Raw genomic sequence first — 22,198 nt, 5'->3', positions numbered from 1 at the left:
TTTGCTCACTGTCTTTTGTGTTAACCACTTACCTGACTCTGGTAGTTAAGTTCTGCTGTTTGCCCTTCACACTTCCGTCAGCTATTCATTCCCACTGAAATCAGGGACCCTGTCTCCACTGAATCACCTGACCTGCATCCTGTATCCAGGTTTAGAAAAGAGTCCCACAGTGCCGCAAAAGCTCCGACATTCATTCCATCCATGTATGCCTCAGATCCTGGGGTTAAGGGAGGGGCCTGTCTTTCATTAGGGACAGGAACAAATGTCTACTTCAATATTCGCACCAGGATTTTGAGATTCTTTTGTTTCTTTTAAAAAATTTATATTATCTAAGTGTTGTAATAGGTAGGCCACAATTACAGCCATGTCTCTTTGAATGAACCAGACAGAGCCATTCCTAACTATGAAAACTGCCCCATGCATATACATACAGTCTGTGCGCTCCTATTGTTACGTTCAGCCTAGCTTCCCTTTATGTTACCTCAGTCTATTCTCCCTCCTATCGCCTGTGTCATTCATATGAATTAAAATCTGCAGTTCCTGTAATGTATCAACTTTCTCTTGCGTTTGACTTCATGGTTTACATTGTGGTATAGGGTAATTACAAATCTAATTATAAATATCTGCAATAAGGAAAATGCACTTGGAACATGAAGGAAACCAATATGTCTTCGTGAGAGGATTATTCTTGGCTGAGAAAATAAATATTATATAAACAATTAAATTTAAAACTGAAAAACTGCTTTTTGCTAGTGGGACACACAGTGAGGCTTAGGAATTTGGAGCACTCTGAGCTATGAGATGCCTCCAAAATATGTACAAAAAAAATTTGCACTCCATGCCTCAGACATGTCAGATGCCTGAGAGCCTCCCCAGAATAATGTAACCAGGAGCAATTTTATGCTAGTGATTTTTTCCAGGGATGATACCAGGCACAGAAATTTAGTCCCTTTACTGCAGTTGCCATAGAAAAAGTGAGTATTTTCATTAGTGTACTTGCCAGACTGCCTGATTCTCTTGCTCAGGGCCACTGTCACAAATTGGTTGTTCTAATTTTCCAAATATATCACAATGCCTTTCAGAAATGTAGCAACATGAGATTCTAAAACGAATTTTTATTTTTGTCTCTCGCTGGTATGCTAGCACACTGAAAGAGTGTTGAAATACAGCTGAGCAAGTCTGTCTGACGTGAAATCCACATAAGTACAAAACACACATTTCTTTAAATGAACACAAATATGAGTGAAGGGAGAAAACATATGATGAGTGAAGTTCCACCCGGACAATGATGATTCTAAACAGTGAATAAAAGTCACAAGGCGTGGCCAGGGACTTAGCTCAGCGGCGCTGCTCCTGCCTGGCAAGCGCAAAAGTCCTCAATTCGATGGAAAAAAAAAAAAAAAAAAAAAAAAAAAAGGTAACAAGATAAAGTTTTAGGGCTATTTATTCTACAAGCATCTCAGTCCATGAATAACAACATTGTTTCTAGCAAAAAATGTAACAAAAATATAGTTTTGACACTTGCTGCCTTATGTTTTTCATAAGTGACAAATCCACTGTCACTGTGTCCCTAAGGATAGGACTCTTTCCTTTTGGTTTTTAAAATTTTATTGTGTACCTGATACATACAAACATAAGCATGGAATGTACTAACTGGATACCATATAATGTTTCAACATATGTCTATACTTGTCTGATGTTTAAATCAGGTTAAACATCTATCTCCATAAATATTTATTATTTCTTTATGGTGAAACACTCAAAATCCTTTCTTCTAGTTTTTTGTTGAAGTCCCTTGCACGACTGTTGTCTACAGTCACCATAATGTTAATCAGTGCACCATAACTAATATTTGTTCATTTGTTTGTTTTTGGTACTGGAGATTGAACTCAGGACCCTGCGCTTGTGAGGCTGGCACAGTGCCACACTGAGCTAAATTCCCAGCCCCTACAGGTAACTGTTTACTGCTGCTTCTGGCTTAGTTCTTGTCAGTGGCATTTTCCCCCAGGGATGGAATTCTTCAGATTGGCTCCCTCTGGAAAATCCTGGTTGTATTTTTGAGGGGAACATCTATACTAGCATCACAGCCTCACTGTTTCTGCGAGAGCCACTTCTACTGGAGTCAAGAAAAATATAGAGAAAATCTTCAGACTGCATAGTTTTCCATTTTTTTCTTTTGATTGATTCACTTGCCTATTCAACAGGTATCTGACAGGCAATGAGTTAGAGAGTTAGGGCCCTTGCCCTCATGAAGTAGGTGTCTAGACGTGATGAAAGCTTGCTTAAGTCCTAGAAAGCACACGAAATTAGTGGAATTATAGGGACAACAAGGATGCTATATTTCAGAGAATGTGGTCTGAGAAATTCTCTTTATGGCATTTTTTTAAGCTAAGATAAGGAGAATCAAAAGGGAGGCAGAATGAAGAGGGAAGAAAACAGATTCCTGGAGCAGTCAAAGGGTGAGAGAGGCTAGTGTGAAAACACCTCATAGCTTCTGGAGGTGAAGTGAGGGCATTTATGAAGTGAGAGCATTACAGCCATCAGTTCAAGTCTTAATTTTATGCTAAGGTCCTGGAGACCACAGGAGTCATTTCCAAGGTCAGAATTAGTGGAGGAAGGGAAAGAAACATAGTGGTGGATGGCAGAGCCTTAGCTTAGATGTTTTCATGTTCCTTGGAGGAGTTCTGTGTAGTTCTTTTAATACTCATTTTTTTTCTTTTTTTTGGTACTGGGGATTGAACACAGAACCTTTCGCTTGAGAGGCAGGCACTGGAACCACTGAGCTAAATCCCTGGCCCTTGTGTAGTTCTTTTAAAATCAGTGGAAGCTCCATCAAGTAAAGGAAATTTCAAAAACTTTGTGTGTCTACTACAATAGTTCCAGGGGCCATGTAACTAAGAGTTGCTTTCTCAAGTGTATAGTCAGCATGCTTTCCAAGAAGGTTACAACTTGCATTCAGAAAGAAGCTTTTGAAAATTTCCAGTTAACCTTCTCATAATTCAGGTATGAAAGTTGAGGTACATAAGATGAGGGGGTTGGTGGAATTTCACAAGACAGAGGTGGGGTAGAGACCCTGGCCTCCCACATGAGGGGCCAGGGAGAAGAAAAGGAACCCTGAAGTACTTAGGGCATATCTGAAAGAGAGTGCATCAAACCTAGGAAGGTTAACTTTCAAAAGGAAAGTGTCTGTGTTATTTTGAAGAGGTAAGAGTGTTTTTTTGTTTTTTTGTTTATTGTTTTCCTCTCTCATAAAGAGAGGAAGAAAATGAAGCATTTTCTTTACTCAGAGCCTGGAAACAGAACACATGTACATTGGGGTTTTGGATTGAATGTTGGCTGCACATTTCTGAATAAGGGCAGTAGAGGACAGGAAACCAGGGGTTAATTTCATTTGGGAATAAAGAGAAATAATGAACCTAGGCCTTAAGGAAGAGAAAGTTTTCCAGAAGGTGCAGGAGGATAGAACATAGCTCAAGGTGTTATAAGGTGAGGAAGAGGATCAGAAAGGCGAAGGCCTGAGGGATTGAAATGCAGTTCTTATAAAGCAGACAAGGCTCTCTTCTGGACACCAAAGGCTTAAGCACAGATAAATCACTTTCCAGTATTCTGCTTATTTCCCTCTAGATCTTTGATGATCTTTCATTATTTAATTCAGTTATGGGTTATGAGAATGAGCCTTTGTCCCCAACCTGCCTGCTCATCTCTCCCTATGAATGCAATCCTCTGGGAAAACCCTTGGAAACCTTTTTGTGAGCAGCTGGGCAATTGCTGTGTCCAGTTATTTTTCCTCACAGGTTCTGACTCTCCTATCTAAGCATCTGATTTATCTCTCCTTACAGCTTTACCTGTATGTATAAATGCAAGTGTATTTTATATCAAAATTAATAGGAGCCATATCGTTACTTGCTATGTATCTGTGCTTGGGCAAAGAGAAGCAATAATGAAGAGGAAAGCAGTGGAGCAGCCCCCGCCCCCGACTCTCCCGCCAAAAGTGTGTAACCCAGGGTAACTGCGAACAGAAATCCCAGAATAGCAGTTGTGGGTGAGGCCTGGGGAAGAACATCAGTCAGGATAAGCGGGAAGACTGAGGGCTGCAGAAGGGAGAACTCCAGGAAAGCAAGTGATGGGTCATCTGACACAGCGAATATTTGCAAAAATGTTTCCTGCTAGTTGACAGATGTATTAGGATGCTAAAAAAAAATGCTAAATGTGTTAAATGCTAAACAATTATACATCAAATGAATATTGTATTTTAAGCTTTTAAAAACTTTTGTATTATGGTATATATGTATATATATAATTCAGTAAAATACAAAAGCTTGTGTATTATGGTATATATGTATATGTATATATACATACATATATACATATATATATTATTCAGTAAAATTCAGGTTTTTTTGTGTACAGATCTGCTTGTATTGAAAATGCATAGGTCATGTAACCATCATAAGCTCTAGAATAATTTGATTACCACCTTAAATTCCCTCCTTATCCTATAGCCAGTTCTCTCTCATTCCCAGCCTTTGGCAATCACTGATTGGTGTTGGCTGGTTAGTCTTTGCCTTTCTCCAATGTCAAATAAATGTTACACAAAAGCAACATGTTATGTAGCTTTTCAAGTGTGGCTTTTTTAATCACTCAGCTTAATGCATTTATGATTCATCCTTGTTGTTCCATAGATCAATAGTTTACTCTTTGTCCCATTTTAAATTTTTGAATACTAGTCCACTTTATGGATTTATCACAGTGTGATTATCTACTTCTATAAAAAGTAGTTGATTTTCCCCCATTTTTAAGATTACAAATAAAGTTTAATAAATTGTTGACTTGCATTTAAAACAAAAATTGCATGAGAAACAAAAACATAATCACAAGAAGTTGGTTTTATACATATTATATGTATCATATATATATATATGATATATGTAATAGTTTGAGTAGTCTATCATTCCAAGCAATGGTTGTTTCTTAAAAGATAAAAGGTTGTTGAATAGAATTAAATCTCCTTCTACCAGATCAATAGATGTTGTCTGAAATATAAAAATGAAGGAATAAGAATAAAGCATTAATATTTACAAGGATGAAAAAAGTACCAGAAAAATCATATAAATGGTTTATAAAATGGCTTCTTCTGGTGAATTGAAATAATTGTATCAGGGAACTGCAGAGTTTTGCTTTATATTTTTTTGTTTTTTCTTAAAATCCAGTTAATTCTTTTAAACTTTTTAAGATAGTATGATAGATATGAAATATAAATTACACTTTTTTTTCCTCCACATGCTTCAATTAAATCTTAATATGACCATGTTCCCAAACTGGCTTTCTGCTCCTTAGGTTTACCTGTTCTTCACCCTCAGCCTAATCTACACCCTCAGCCTTTTTTATTTTTAATTTTGAAATAGGATTTCTTTAAGTTCCTAAAGTTTTTAGTCTGAGCTTACAATCTTCCTCCCTCAGCCTGCCAGTGCTGGGATTGTTAGATGTGTGCTACCACGCTTGGTCTTTCCCTGTTCTTTACAGACTCCCTTCAGGAAGAGTGCCATTTCCCTACCTCTTCAAAATTGTCACCTTATCTTTGCCATTACTATTACTACTCTTATTGTTGTTGTATTCGTTATTTTCTCTGTGTAGGCATTTTCTTGTATGTGTGTGACAAAATGAAAGGTCGTGCTAGAAGTCTGATTACTCATTTGCTCACATCAGCTGAAGACAGTAAAGATTGTACCTCACCAGTGTGTTGCTCAGATCCAAAGAACAAGCACAGACCTCATAATCACCTACCGCCAAAATGTGTAGCATTTCCCAAGCCAAGTTAAATGATTTAGGAAATTACTTATAGGGTCAAAATTTCCCTCCTCTGAAATAAGAGAATCTGAAATAATATTTGCTGCAATTAAACAAACAAATAAAAATTAAATAGTGCATAGAGAGGGAATTTAAATAGTGGCAAGTCAATTGGGATGATGGGCAGCGTGAAACATTGAGAAAAAAAATCAAATACGGCATGAAAACTGCAAGGATTTATATCCCTTAGCAGGACCAGAAGCATCAGAAGAAGTAATTTTGTATAGCCCTGCTTATTTCCCTGGGGACTGATATGTGGATATATCTTTAAGGAAACTTTCATTAGATGTCAGTAGTTTTGGTTTAATAAATTCAGTATATCCCTGGGATTTTCCAAGAGAAAACATCATGTAGGCTGAGTGAAACTGTATAGAGGAGAGAGTATGTATCAAATCTATCCCTTTCCTTATTTTCCAAGTTTATTGACGTGAAGGAGTCATATGATACCATAGCACCAGTGTCAAAACAGTCTTGCCTGTGTGTGAAGTGTTAAAACATTTACTGTCTTGTGGGAATTCCCTGGATTACCTAGCAAGTAGAATTTTGAGAATTCTTTTATAAAGGATTAATAAGGTCATGGACCAATATATGTTTCTGGTTGAAATGTAATTCACAATTGGCCCTTCTAGTTAAATAAACTGGTATTAAATATTGCTGTATTATCCTAAATTCCTTTCACCTTTAAGCTAATAACATTTTGCCTAACTGCCACCCTTTTAAAATGCATATATTTAGAAGGTACCACATATTGTTTCTATTTTTAAAGGAAGTACACTCTTGGAAACATTACATATTTACAACTATTTTTGTTTTTAGCAGAAAATTAATGCTAAACAATGTAAAAATAAACATATTTTAGAAGCACCATTTTATAACAGTCAGTATTTTAAAAATATATTGCAATGTTTAAAATATCCCACACTTGTTATCTCTCATTAATTGTCTGTCATAGATAAGACCTACATAACACTGGCTCTTCTTATAAAAGGGGAGTGTGGAAGTGAGATTTCTAACACTTGTTTTATTACTTGGAAAACCCATGTACCTGACTCTTCAGCTCAGTGGAATACTCAGATCCATGGTCAGTTTTCAGATTCTTCATTTATAAAATAATAACTTCTAAAGCTTCATAAAGTTATTATGAAAATTAAACAAAGACAAGGCAGCCTATTATTTATTTTTGTATCCCCAGTCCCTGATGAATTTATAGTTGCTACTGATATATTTCTAAAGGGATTCATAAAATCAAACACTATAAATTAACAACTATATTTTGAACAGATAATCTTTTTATTAAACCATCATTAGCTGCTGTAAAGTTTTATCACATTTACTACCTATATTTCCTATAGTATTCATACAGTCTATTGAATTATTTTCTTTAGAATACCAGAAATTGAGGACATTTTTATTAAGCAACATGCTTGTGGTTGAAACAATTTTTAGAAAAATATGCAATCCAGGGCCAGGGATTTAGCTCAGTGGTGCCACTACCAGCCTCACACTGCCTCACAAGTGAAAGGTTATATATAGTTCCTACAGCCTACTTTAAACACTCTACCTGCCTTGAAAATATGCAATCCAGAGATGGTAAATATGTAGAATTTCTACATTCATATTTAGGAACCATAGCACTGTCAATTGACTGCTGGACTCTCTTTTTTTTCTTCCCCTAAGCAAATTTACAATGAGAGGTACATTATATATGCACTGTCTCATCTGGTTCAATGAAGTTATTTAGTGATGAAGGATTAGATGACTAGGTTGACCTATAGTCAAGAATAGACCCTAAGAAGCCAACCATGGTGGTACACACCTATAATCCCAGTGCTTGGGAGGCTGAGGCAGGAGGATCACTATGAGTTTGAGACCAGCCTGGGCTACATAGTGAGTTCCAGATCAGTCTCAACTACATAGTGAGACCCTGTCTCAAAAGCAAAAAACAAACAAACAAAGAATAGACCCTAAGACCCAAGACAATGACTTTTATCTGTATGCTTTTAAATAAGTCCTTACCATCTCTTGGTAAGTAAAATTCTGTTTAAATTTAGTTGTGCCCTATTTTGTCAATATTTCTAGAATGTTCCTTTAAGAAACCAGATGGTTAAATGGTCTCAAATGAATTAGGTGTGACAATGGGTAAGTTTACATGGAAAAAAACAGATCCAGATGAAATATTTCTCATTGAAATTAAGTGGAAGACAGGTGTAAGGTGTTAATAATTAACACAGCATTTAAACAATAACTTAGTAAATGGAAATAAAGTGTTTGTAAGTGGGGAGGGGAGGAGGGAGTGAAGGGAGGGCAGGGACAAGGGGAAAAAATGAGAACCAAGGCCTGTCATGTAAAGGTACAAGGTCCCAATAATGAATGTAACTGTGCTGTATACCTAAAATGTACCAATAAACTCAATAAAATAAATAAATAAATATACATTTCAAACTAAAAAAAAAAAAAAACAAAGCAAAAAAAAAACAATAACTTAGTGTAACTTGAAAAAACAGAACCAGAAACCATGAACATATATCGAGGTGATTTAGAAAGAAGAAAACAAGATAAACCAGCAAAAAGTCCATTTATTAAACAAATTTAGAAATAAAAAGCTCATTTTTATTTTCAATATAAAATAGGGCTAGAAGTATATCTCTGTACTAAATGATTTCCATCATTTGTCCCCAATTTAAACTGCTATATTCTGCGCCACATTTTACCTATGGTAGAAGCTAACCAACTTGAAGGCACAGGAGATACCTCAGATAATTGATTCTGTAAATTTAGCCTTTGCTTGAGACAATTCTACTTGAGTATTCTAGTGATTATTTAGTTATTCTAAACAATAACTGAGGATTTACATTTAGCGCCAACTAGATCTTTAGAAAAAGCATTTCAGATCTAAATGATGTATTTGATTCTTAATAAAAATATAGATCAGGTTACCATTCCCGGTCAAGTAACTAACAATAAACATTTTAGGAATTAATCCAACCAACGTATACAGCAAAACACAAGCTTAGTTTCTTAAAGCAAAGGATCATACACAAAACTAAGCAACACAGTAATCAATTGCTAGAGTTGTATTCAGTTCAAGTTACTACATAATTCCTATCTTGTTTTATGAAAACAGATCAGCTGTTCATTAGTGAAAAGAATTCTGAGCCTTTTCTCTGGGGAGCTTTCAAGAGACCTGCCTTAGGTGATTTGAAGTAGCACTGCATAACCAGTTATGGATTAAGAAGCCAATAAAAAGATGCAAGCTTTTATGCTTTCATTTTCTTTTTGTTTCTTCTTGGTAATTACAGAAGGGCATTAAGCTAGTGCTCTTTGTTATGTTCAAATTTGGGATCCATTTCTTGAACATGATGTGGGCGCCCTATATTCCCTTATGTAATGTATGCATGGATAATACTACAGCATCGCAAGTAGAAAGCACCCTGCACATCCAAACTTCTATGAACAGGAAATAAGTAATTCTAAAGAAAAGCTTTTTAATTGAGAGTCCTCATCATTTATTGATCCCATTCATCTTACTAGGATTCTAGTTCGCAGCCCCGGGAAAGGTAAGCAAGGAGCTTGCACACTTTAGGAATAATTCTAGGAACCTATGGCAAGACCAGATACAAACAGGTCAGGGGGCTCCTCTACAGTACACAAGTAGTTTACCAAGGAATCCTGCTCAAAAAGCGACAAGTCTGGCCAAAATATCTTGAAGCTCAACCAGGGTGACCCAGTGCGAAAAGAAATCATTCCTAACAAAATGCCACTGAGTGTGTGGGCAGAGAGTAAGAGGAGCAAAGGCAGAAGAATGCAGATAAGACTCACAGCACAGAAGTCAATTAAGCCTCATTAAGTCTCAGCTTACCAGACACGTAGGTGGCTGTGTTACATTTGTGTTGCTTGGGGAATGAAACAAATAATATCTACAAAGTTCAGAGCCAAAAGTTTCTGGGCTCACTCCTGATACTGTTGATCTATTTGTGAGTTCAACAAATAACTTTCTCTTTTCTGTCTCCAGCAACATGGACTTCAGGGGCTCAGCGAGCTCTGTGCCAAGGAAACATTTCAAAATGATGTGAAACTTGGGTATAAAAAGCCACCGGTGTCACATCTGTGACCTGGTACTAAAAGTGCTTCGGTAAAGTAGTCCCTGCACCAGCGCCCTGCTGCAGCCGCACTGTGGGTAGAAATTCAACTCAGGCCTGAGCACACCGCTTCCCCTCATCCCCTTTCCAACCATATTTCAGCTGTCTTCATGCTATGGAGCAGAGCACAGGGCAAGTTATTAACATGGATCATGGGAGGTTAGAGAGTAGCTTGTCACTGTCACACTTTAGGTCTCAGCGGTGTGAAAGGACATTTTTATTTTTCTTAAATAAAAACCTTGAAAGAAAGATGCAAAAAGTTTGGCAAGGTAGCAGAGCTTGCAAAAAGTGGCTTGTGAACATTAAGGTTTCCATGGCAACATTTTCTTGTCCAAAGAATTTCTTATTTCTTCCTAATTTATCTACCATAGAACATTACTATTTATTTTGACCTGCAGACCCAAAGTGATAGTTATTACATACACAATGAAATTGTAATTTGAAATGCTCCAATTGATTAGAGTTTTTTCTTCTTGCCTATTTTGGAGTAGTGCTATTTGCCTATGTTATGTATTCATCAATACAGTGAGAACCTTATTATATAAAACTTGTATATTAAGTAGTCTTTGGTAAACATAGATTTGATAGACAAGATGAGATAAATGAGTTCTAAATATATTCTCCCATTTCTCTAGCTGTTTTAAACATTAGCTTGGGCTTTTGGTTAAAAAATTATACTTTCTTCCTTTGGATCTATGCTTTCCATTTTGCAAAAATTTGAAATAAAAATGAAAAAACTCCAGCTTATTAGAAACTTATGAAAGCATTTTTTGGCCAGTTGGATTGAGTACCTTTGGCTGATGAATTTTGCTGCAATATGGACAAACTCAATGCATCAGAACACACTAATGCTATACGGAGGCACCTCAGTTCACAAACTTAAAGGACTCCTTGATTCTGGGAAAGATGGCTGCCTTCATGTTCCTGCAGGGAAGATTGCTGAAGTCGTGTTGGTCAAATGATGCTGAGTTTTCAAATTGAAAGCAAAATTTTGCTGACTGCTTTTGTTAACAAACCAAACTGTTTGCAAAAAGAAGCATTCATGAACGCAAGTATTATTATACCTGTAAATAAAGTCCGTCCTAGGTGATACTGGAGACACAAAAAAATGTTAGGAAATTGACTCCAGTTAATGAAACATCCAGTTGGGGAGGTAAAATGTCCACAAGTAAATATGACTAAACAAACAAAAACAAAGTTAAAAACAAAACCTAAAAATAATCAAATAATCATAGCTATTATTTACCGCTTGCTTACCTTTTGTCTAAAATTGTCTAAGAACTTCACCTGTACTGAATGATCATTGCTGTTGTTCTCATTTTAGAGAGGAGGAAAATAAACTTCCTAGTAGCACATCAAAGGACAGATTTGAATCTGTGTCACTGTAAAACTCGTAATGTTAATTCTCTCCTATGGCATATTACAAAACTTCAAAAGTGAGCAGTGTTTGGCTGGGCCAAAGAAAGCAGAGACTTCAAAGAGGAAAAAGTACAAGGCAAAGAGCAGAGGATGTAGATGCTCTTGTCTGAAAACAGGAAGAATAGAGAGCAGAGAAGAAAGAGGGATTGCGAATAAAGAAATGGAGAAACACGAAAGTCTCATGCAGAATCTGAAATGCAGGTGCAAGCTGAGAGCAGATGAGGAAGACTGAGGCCCTCACACAAGGTGTTGGGCAGGTATTGCCCAGATCACGGAGGGGGTGACGATTGTATAGGTGGAAGTACTGTTGGAAACACAGTTCTAAGGCAGCAGGACAGCACATGGGCAAAGATGCATACTGTATGTGCTTCCACTGAACAGTTCCTGGATGATACGCAATGTAAATGGCTTAGTAAAACTGCAAAACTTCACTGAGTTGAGCAGAGGCTGGGAGGCTATTGGTAAGAACAGTGTAGATCAGAAAGCGATATAGAATAGCATGCCTGAAGTACAGTAATGGAGCCTCAATGAAACAAAGTTTTGTGTGATGAGCTCCTTGGAATTCTTTCACTAGTTAGATAAGTTAGTAAAAGTTTTGTAGGTAGCATGTTCCTGGTACATAGCTACTTCTCTAATGCATTAGAGTGCTTGATAATATGTCATCTTCATATGACCCGTAATTTCAATTAAATGAGTCACCTTCAGTGTAAAGACATGTTAATGGATTCAAGGTAAATTTTAGCCAGCATCATATTATAGCATGCAGTAATTGGTATACTTAATATTTTAAAAATGTTTGACAGAAGCAAGGTCTGAATTATTCCCACTTGTAATGTTTTAACAGAATCCAGGCGCTAAACTTCTCAAATGCCTCCTTGTTTGAATTCTGAGAAGACTCATCTGGGGAAGATTGCTAAGATGTATTTCCTGTAAAAGATAGTATTTTATAAAAATGAAACAGGTTTTGGTTTTGCTTTGTTTTGTTTTGTTTAATGGTTTTGGAGATTGAACTGGAGACATTAGATTGCCGGGCTACATCCCCAGTCCTTTATTTTTATTTTGAGACAGGATCTTGCTAAATTTCCTAGGCTGGCCTTGAACTTGAGATCCTCCTGCCCCAGACTCCTGAGTAGCTGAGATTACAGGCATGCAACTGGTGAAATAGGTTATTCTTCATATGATGACTACTAGATCAATTTTTTTTTAAAACGTGTAAGGCCTATTATAGAGAACACACGCATTTTTTGAAATTTTCGTAGATATATGAAAAAGTGGGTCTATTTCTGCACCAGCAGGATGATTAAGTTTTGGCGCGCTATATCTGCAAACACAAGTGGTGAAGGACAGCCTGAACTGTCGCTGGACTGAGCCTGAGGAGGTTCCTAAAGCTGAGATGAAAAACTCAACCTATCCTGAAGATAGAATGTTTGCAGGTTTGCTGACTTCTGCTGAAAAACAGAATTTTCAGGATGCATCAGTAAGAGACACTAGATAGGCTTATTAGGCAGTGACTTTAGGACAGTGTATTCAAGAGTGGAAAGCAGGCCAAGAGAGAGGTGTACTGAGTTGGAACTGCGTGTGTTTACGGGGTCCTGGAGGTGTCTTCATGATGGTGATCTAGGGTGTGTATCTGTCTGTTGAGTTACCCAGATGGCAGACCACATCAGAGTGCGAGCCATGTACTTGTGCTGGAACTTGAGCTCTGCTGCCCACTAATCTTGCTGCCTCCTTGAGGATGGAGGAAGCACACTTTACAGGTGAAAAGGACTGGACCAGAACCCAGTTTAGAAGCTTTGTCTTCAGGACCTTTCCGAATTTTTTTGGAGTGAGTTTTCTGGAACGGAAGAAGGCTTGAATAATTTTTCTGTCCTAAAGCTGTAGTTTTTCTGAAAATACTATTATAAAATCTCAATTCCCTTGTCTTTTTCTCCCTATTTTAAAAAATTTCTTCTATGCCACCTCAAAATGAGTATGGTAGGGTAATAGGCTCAGGGGGACACTGAGTATATGAACTTCAATTTATTTTGTTGGATGGGGTATTGGTAGGAGGACCCCACTCGGTGAAGAAAAATATAAATAAATAAATACCTATTATTTTAAAAAGAGAGCTGTCAAGCTAATGAACAATGTCTGTTACTAGAGAAACGGTCGCTATAATTTGCTACTAATTGAAAAGAAGAAATTACAAGCATTTAAAGCATCTGCTACTTGTTCTGAAAAATAACTCTTCCTGTGAGGAATTTCAGCATTCTTCAGAAGCTCTCCTGTCTTATCCACAAGGCTACTCGGATCTTGGATTTCCACATTATCGAACTCTGCGGAGAGGTATAAAAAACTAAAAGGTGAGCTTGTCAACCCTATAAGTCAGGATGATATGTGTTTTAATTCTCTGCTACACTAGTTAGACTGAGTATCTTGGAGGCAAAAGAAGATGGCTTAGACAGGTTCAGAGACCTTGCTTCCACTCAGGGAGTTGTATGGCCCAAAGAAAGCTGAGCGTCTTATACCACAACAAACTCTGCCTTGGCTGCAGAACTTCTTCAGGGAAAACAAAAACCAAACCAAACCAAACATCAAAAACACTCCCTATCTGAAATGGAGACAGGAAGAAATTTTGTTATGTAATTTGAAGTTCTAATAGTTTATCTCCTTTCAGTGAGAAATATGTGATAAGTAGTAGAAAAATTCTATTTCCTAGCCTTTTAAATAAATAAAGGCTCTCACTTTTTTTCTCCTGTAAACAAATCCAGAGATTAGCATGTCAGGGTTGTCGTGGCTGCTCCTAAGACTAGGGTGCGGCAAACCCACTGAGCACGAGTGTGACCTATCGATGAAGGAGATCCAGGAAATACACAGGAAAATAGTTCTGAAAGCCTTGCACCGGAGGCCCAGATGCTATCTTCAATTCTGCTTGTAAGAACTCCAGCAGGTTTTTGATAGGACAATCTAGACCTGATGTCAACCTGAAGAGTGGGAGGAACACCACTAAGTGCTTAGCCCACAGTGCTCTGTCCTTCACAGTCATCTGCTCTCACCCTGCAGAGTTTATTTCCTTTCCTACTTTTAACGAACATAAAAGCTCATTACCTTTTGTGCTTGTTCTGTCCACTTCTTTGGTCTGGACAAGATGAACCTAGAAAGAATCTCTACAAAGAGTTCCCAGCACCCTAGATCTTGGTAACAATTCTATCTTTTTTGTTTTGGCTTCCTTCGTTTATAGATTTTTACCTTCATGGTCACAAGGTGGCTGCTGAACTTCTAGGCAGTTGCATTTTTGCTTCTGGAAGGAAGTTGGGGGGGAAGCAAAGTAGTGAAATGAGGACTAAGACTCTTTGCTCTGGAAATCTTTACCAGATGTTAGACTCCAGAGATGATAGCTTGCATCGAATGTCTAAACAGGTCACGTGGGCATCCGCATAAGAGTTCCAGACGGTGAGATTAGGTGTCTTTGTTTTTTAACTTTTATCGAAGCTTTCGTTTTGGTGCATGGATTATCCCATCAAAATCAGGGACTAGCCTGTGAAGAGAAGGAAGAGCCTGGAGATGAGATATCCACAGTGTGCTCATCGTTACTGTATCCTTCCAATTTTTTATCTTTAGTTTAGCTTAGCTGAGCCAGTTCTGCTTATCTTGAGTCTGGTAATTACTCTGCTTCAAACAAAAGAGGGATGGGAGAAATACTATTTCTAATCTGTAAGATAACAAGGAGCAAGAATGATGACAGGAACTTGTAAATAAAGGCAGATAAAATTCTCTAATAAGATATCTTTGACAAAGGTTCTACGTAGCAGCTTTCTGGCGCAAACAGGCTTCATAGAACTAAAATTTGAGGAAAGATATGGGTGAGAAATGACAAACATTCAGTTCACAGGTAGAAGAAATACTAATCTAATCTTTTTTGTCAAAAGCAAGAAGTAAAAGTCACTTACCCAAAAACAAAGATTAACCAGAAAGTTGGTGATGAGTAAAAGAGAATAGAAATGAATGAATCACCTAGAGTCTTCTCTAGAGCTCTGGTCTATTGAAAACTAATAAAAAGAATATGAAAAATCATCAAATATTAAAATATAGCATATTAACATGTACAAAAATGGACGTCCTATGTCTAAAACAAAATAATTTTGTATTGCGGCAGGGATTTGTGAAATCAGCTTCCACTGACTGAATATGGTCTGGTCACAAACATCAAGCAGTCAAACTTCCAGGAACAGTTGCACTGGTCCTTACTTCACACCCACAGTCAGAAATGTACAGCATGGGACAAAAAGTTCGAATTGTCCTTTAAACAAAAACTCTTGATTTAAAAGTTCAACAAGCATGCTGCTGCCCTCCAGTTTAGATTGACTCTCAGAGTCCTAATTAAGGTTTCCTGTTAAAATTTTGATGACTGGAAAATTTCCCCTCAGGTTATTTAAAGATGAATTTAAAACATGGAAAGTCTAGTAGTCTCTAAAAACATGCTTTATTATTGCTTTCTCTCTACCTCTCTGGATGTACAGATAATGAAAAAAAGAGATAGAAAGGATAAGGGAAAATGATCTTGCCTAAGACATTTATTTAACTCCTTACATTTGATGATTGGTTAAAAAGGAGTTTTCCTTCACTCACTCCCTTCACTGACCTTTAAATTAAGAACTTGAGCTTCTCGGTAAATAGGTTGACAGGGGTGGCACTCCTCTTGGATTTTAAAGGTGAAAGCAATCCATGCAGTGGTTCCATTGAGGATATTATAATGGAAAATATGATCCCAAGGGCTTAGGTTCTCAGATGCCAATCTCTACATATATTATGGGGATTTTATTCCTCCATTTTCCCAAGGGATATTTTCACTCATCTTTTCTTTTTCTGGGTTCCTTGTCTTCATGTATAGTTCTTATTTGTTAGCAACAGCAGCCTTTTATTTTTATGCATTATTACAGTCTTCATATAGGTATAACACTTTAACATCTTTTCTATTATTCTATTAGTTACAGAGAAAAATATTATATATGTATATCCATATTCTAAACATACATAATATCCATAAACTAATAAAATTATGCATGATAATACAAATTGAGCAAATTCTAAACCTATAAAAATATGTCTGTAGTATCTCTGATCTGGGCTGAGAGATAGAGTCATTTTGAAAGAATGACGGTAAATATGATAGTTCATGTACATGAGACTAATTCTCTTTATCCTCCTTCTCCATAGTGTCTTATCTCCTATGTTTGTCCTTCTCTGTGTTGAAACTTTTTATTTTCCCTAACTTCACTTTGCAAAGAAGTTGTGAGGGTATTTGTTTATTAAAGACTACCGTAGTCTTTTGTGGCTTCATGGAGAGGAGAGGGGAAAGAAAGCTAAAATCTTGTGAGGGATTGATAAATTAATTAATTTCGAGGATCTCAAATAATAGATTGAACTTTTATTGGATTCCAAGATTTTGTAATTAATCTTATCTACTTATTTTCATTGCTCACTTTCTCTTTGGAATGTTACTGGGAGAGAGCTATAGCCCAATTAATCAAAATAATAATGACTTGGACTGAGAGCAGAAGGTGGCAAGCCAGTAAGAATGTTAAGAAGATAAAGAGATTGTGACCAACCTTCCACCATATCTCAAACACTACATTAAACACTGAACAGGTTTGGTATTTATGCAAGATGACTTTCTTGCCATTTAATACAAAATAAAACTGAGAAATGAGAGAGGAAACCAGCAAGGGAGGGAGGGAGAGAGGGAGGAAAGAAAACAGAAAGAACATACTGTGTTCATTAGCCTTAGGTCTACCCAAACTACAGACCAGTTATTTCAGGAACACATTTGTCTTTGAACATACTGTATTGCCAAAAATATAAGCAAGTACTAAATTGGCATTCCCAGGGAAATTTGCTTATGATTGCATTGGTTGGCTGATTGGAAAAAGAAAAAAATGTTGATATCCAGGGCTCTAAAACAGTAAAATCTGCTTTCTCTTTGATACGTTGTCCCTTCAGACACTTGACTGATTGCCATCACCAGAGGTGGGAAAAACAAGCCACATTATCTGTTCATTTGAATCTCAGAAATGAGAGAGGTAATGCCTTTTGCTTTTTCCTTCTGCTCCTCTTTATCAAGTAGACAAGCACTCTCATGAAGTAAGAGAAATGGAGTCTACATAAGGCTCCAACACTACAATCTCTGCTAAATTACAGATGATTGGCCTCTCAAAAACCAGTGTGATTGAAATTGCACATGCAAGCCGACCTACAAGGTAACATAATATCTTTTTACTGTCCTGTAAAACTGTGCATCCATTTCCTCTAAAATTAGTGACATTCACTAAAGTAAAAGGGGGCATATTTTGACATTAATAAATCATAGAATTTTAATGGCAAATCAAAGTTATAAAATTAATTCCTAGCTATACTGGGCATAAAAACAGATACAGTTTATAACTAGATATAAAGTGGTAGGCATTGAGCTCACAGCAGGTAGGAATAAATATACTAGAAACAATTCTCCAGAAGGATTCTTTTAAGAATAATCCAGGAAATTCAGTAAGGTTGTATTGATTAGATATCAACTAGAATATTCTAATGTGACTAGTGGAAAAAACCCTGCTTTTCTCTATGTTTTGTTTTCTGTTGCCTGTTCCCGTGTGTTCTGTAATGATTGACCAACTAGTTTAGTGAGCAGCTAATAAAATTTTCACAACTAATTTGATTTTATTGCTTTATAACACTAGCTGAAGTTCGGGTTTAAGATGGCTGATGGAGCATGTATTAGTTTTTCTGACTTGAGAAACAAAATAATAGTACATCTCTAGGGAAATAGTCTCTAAAACTGATGAAGACATTAACTAAGAGGACAGTACAATGAATTTCAGTACCTGAGAAATTTTGGCTTCTATGTCAAATGTGGGAGTTAAATGAACACTAGTGGGATGATGGAACACACAAAGAGTCCAGGAGGTTTGAAGGAGGGAATGGGATAAAATAAATTTATTTAAAAAAAGAAAGAGAGTCTGCACTCTGGATGGCTCAGGGGCTAGGAGCAGATAAAGGAGCTAATCTCCCCTCCCGTCCACACCCAAGGAAGAGTCCTGGGCTCAGGGACACACATGTCACAGAGACCCAGAAAGAGGAGTGGGCCTGGAAAGGGAGGAGGCTTTAAACCACCACTCTAAACTTCAGGCCTTCTACCAGTGCCTCAACTTGGGAAGGGAGGCAGTTCACTGGATTTTCACTTCACGTAGGAGGAAAGGAACCATTCTTTTCTAGAGAAAAGTAAAGGAACTCTCTGGGGGTTTCTGCGCATGTCTGCGCTTCCTAAGGAAGGGTTCCCATCTCACTCTCGGGTGTGACACAGAGAGGACTGGCTGTCTCCCTGTTCGCGATGAAAGCATAGAGCGTCCAGCCAGCCTTTCCATTCACCTCCTCTTCGGTGTGAGCAGATGATCCAGTTACCCAGCATGTTCGTGGAAGCGGAGGACTAGAGAAATCAAAGAAACTGAGCTCAAAGAAAACAGACATATCAAATAACAAAAAAGCAAGGAAAACAAAACTCTCTTCAAAGATTATTATGAGAGATGTTTGAGAATCTTTGACAACTATAGAAAAGAATGGTTAGTATATAAAATTATAATCTAAAAATAACACAGATTGAAATTATTATTTCTGGCATTCAATTAATGAAAATAAATCAAATAAGATCCAAATGCTAATAGTTAGAAGGCCATGAAAGAAATGTTTTCAAAGAACCCAGAGATGGGAAATAAGATAAAAAGAGACATAATCTATCAAGTACATCAAACAGCTTTTTTTTTTTCTTTTTCATTGAGTTCATTGGTACTTTTTAGGCATAGAGTACAGTTAATTTCATCATTGGCATCTTGTACCTTTACATGTCAGATCTTGGTTCTCATTTTTTCTCCATACCCCTGCCCTCCCTTCACCCCCTATCAAACATCTTTTAAATCAAAGTTCTACAAAGAGAAATAATAAAAGCTTCATGGAGGAAATTTTCAAAGAATCAGAACAAGAATATCTCCTAAATAAAAAAACTAAATATTTATGTAAAAGAATTCATTGAGTATTAAGTTTTAAAGAAAAACAGAGCCAATATATTAGCAATCATGACAAAATTTTACCAATAGTGAAATAATCATAGCTTCCAAAGAAGAAAAAAAAAATCAATAAAAAAGGAAATAAATCAGACTGGCATCAGAATTTTCATCCCTGAAATAAATTCTAGAATATAGAACATGCATGGTCTTTAAAAACCTTGAAGGAAAATTCAATTTGATTAATCAGTCATCCATGGGACTTGAGAGAAAAATAAAATAATTTCTAGCTCCATATGTACTGTTCATTTTTACTTCCAATGTACTTTTTTCTGAGACCATTTTTGAGAGTGCACTCCAGCAAAATGAGGATTAAAAATGAAAAAAAAAATAGGAAGAAATGGGATGCAGAAAATGATAAGGAATACCCCAGGGCCCCAATTACAGAGGACTGTAATATTGATTATGCCCAAAGCAGACTGTAAAGAGTTAATCCCACAATTGGTTTGTTTTGAGAAGTGAGTCTGGCTGAAGCCTACTTGCCAAAAACAAAGTAGCTTTCACCCAAATTCCATTCCTACAACACAAACCTTCTTACTGGAAGGACAATGCTCTAATTACAGCCATGTATTTTGTCTATCCTGTTCCTAATTTGAGAATGCTTTGTTTTGTCCTTTATGAGCCTTGTTTACATTAATTTTCATAGAAACAGCCCATACCTTGTCTTTACCCCAATTGATTGTTAATAAAAGTCGGTCCCTGGGACTGGCCAGGGCCTTTGTCGGTTGCACAGGCATTGGTCATCCTGGTACCCTGCCTTCTTTCTCCTAGTTCTGTCTCTTAGTGTATTTATTTTTCAGATCTGTGTTGTATACTTGGCAGGGGATACCCCTAACTGCAGTGGTCTCTGGTACCCAAAAATAGGAAATACGAACTGTAGACAGAACAGGAAGCCAGTGGTTGATAAGAAGCATATCTTCTAAAAGACTGGAAGACAGACTGGATAAGAATTCGAAAGGCGACCATAGTACAAATGGCTCATATTTCTTCTCGCCCAAAGAAACAAGGGTGTGAGTTATTTTAGAAAACACCAAAAAAAGAAGTACATGAAAGTAACTGTCCCAATATAAAGCAAGTCGAAGAATGATATGAATTTGAGCAATTGATGAAATATAATAGATTTCATCCAACTTAGTGTATATGGTTTTTTGTTGAGTAGCAATGGATCTATATTGTATCCCAAGCCCAGCAAGAGACAGCAGGAATCATAGACCTTACTTAGCTCTGCAGGAGAAATATTCACATTCTAATGACTAAATACTGCTTTGCCTTCCGACTTTTACAGTCAAAGTTTCAACGACCTTCAGAGGATCTTATTGATACTACAGAACAGAATGAAAATGTTAATATCTTAGTCCAAGTAAATGTTAATTGACAGGGGTATCAGTGGTGGAAATCAGAATGCTAACATTTACATAGACTCAGACCCACTGAGTAGGGTAAAAACAGAGCATGCTTCCGTTAATTTATCTTCCCTTGCAAACCACAGGAGAGAAGACAGAAAAGGTGCTCCCTGACTAAGAAGGGTATTTCCTTTGTAGTTTTTTTTAACCACTTCCGATAGAATGATAATTGAACTGAAGTCCGTGATGGAGTGGGATATTTTCAGATATCCAATTGAGTCCTTTCTCGCAGCTCTGGAGGAGGTCCGTCCGTGGTACCAACCAGGTCCATTAAGAATAGGCCCAAACAGATGTGGTGGTGAATGCCTATCATCTCAGCACTCAGGAGGTAAAGGCAGGAGGACTGTGAAAGCTTAAGGCTAACCTGGGCTATGTAGTGAGATCAAGGCCAGCCTGAACCACATAGTGAGGTATCGTCTCAAAACAACAAAACGAAAAAGCAGAGGGGGAGAGAGAGGGAGAGGGAGAAGAAGAAAGGGAAAGGGAAAGGAGAGGAGAGGAAGGGGAAGAGGAAGAGGAGGAGGAGGAGAACAGGGAAAATAGGCCGGTATGAGCCTGGCACCTGCAGCCATCCTGAAAAGAAGTCCTTTTTAGCTCAGTGGAATGAGCAAACCTCAAATAATTAAGAGCCTCATAGGATAAGTCATCATAATTGGAAAAAAAAAGAGATAGATTATAAGGTTGCACCTGGGTCTCCTGCAGCCCAAATCTTCTCGACACCGCTGAAGCACATACTAAACCATTCCCGTGCTTAAACTGCAAGCTTTGTCATCTGCCTTCAGACGTATTAAGTAAAAAAAACAATTTTCTAATGTTTCTTCTGGAATTTAATGACCAGAGAAAGATTTGTAATAAAATTTCCTTTAATATTGTTCTTGGTAGGCCCTAAATTCTGTAAGTGAGAATTATACCAAGGAACCCTTCCAAGATGTCTTGACAATATCAAAATAAAAGTTTAGAAGGTAAAGGTCAGATGGGTAGGTGAGCAGAGAGTTGGAGTGGATCATAAGATCCACTCCACTGTAGGGATCACAAGATGACAGTAACAAGAAGCTCTGACATCTGTCACAGTGTAAAAGACAGCTGGTTACTTAGCTTGTGAGGGTGCAGGGCTTGAGTTAGAATCAGGTGATCAGCCACATGGTTAAGAGTTAAAATAAAAATAGGCAATAAAACTAGGACTCGGACCAAAGAGGTCTTTAGTCAACATGGACTAAAGCACCCCCGCCCTACTAAGTGCCTGAGTTTCAACCAACTTAAACATACAAGAAGATTTTTTTTTTTTTTTTTTTTTTTTTTTTTT

General features: G+C 37.2%; 1 pseudogene; it reads right to left on the bottom strand.

Annotated features, from left to right (window-relative positions):
- LOC104856476 overlaps positions 1-22,198 on the bottom strand; it is a 112,041-nt pseudogene that overhangs the window by 1,138 nt on the left and 88,705 nt on the right.

Source organism: Fukomys damarensis, unplaced genomic scaffold, assembly GCF_012274545.1.
Source record: "Fukomys damarensis isolate Sample0158 unplaced genomic scaffold, DMR_v1.0_HiC HiC_scaffold_2, whole genome shotgun sequence".
NCBI lineage: Eukaryota > Metazoa > Chordata > Mammalia > Rodentia > Bathyergidae > Fukomys > Fukomys damarensis.
Note: the sequence above shows the minus strand (reverse complement) of the source record. Positions and strands in the feature narration are given on the sequence as shown.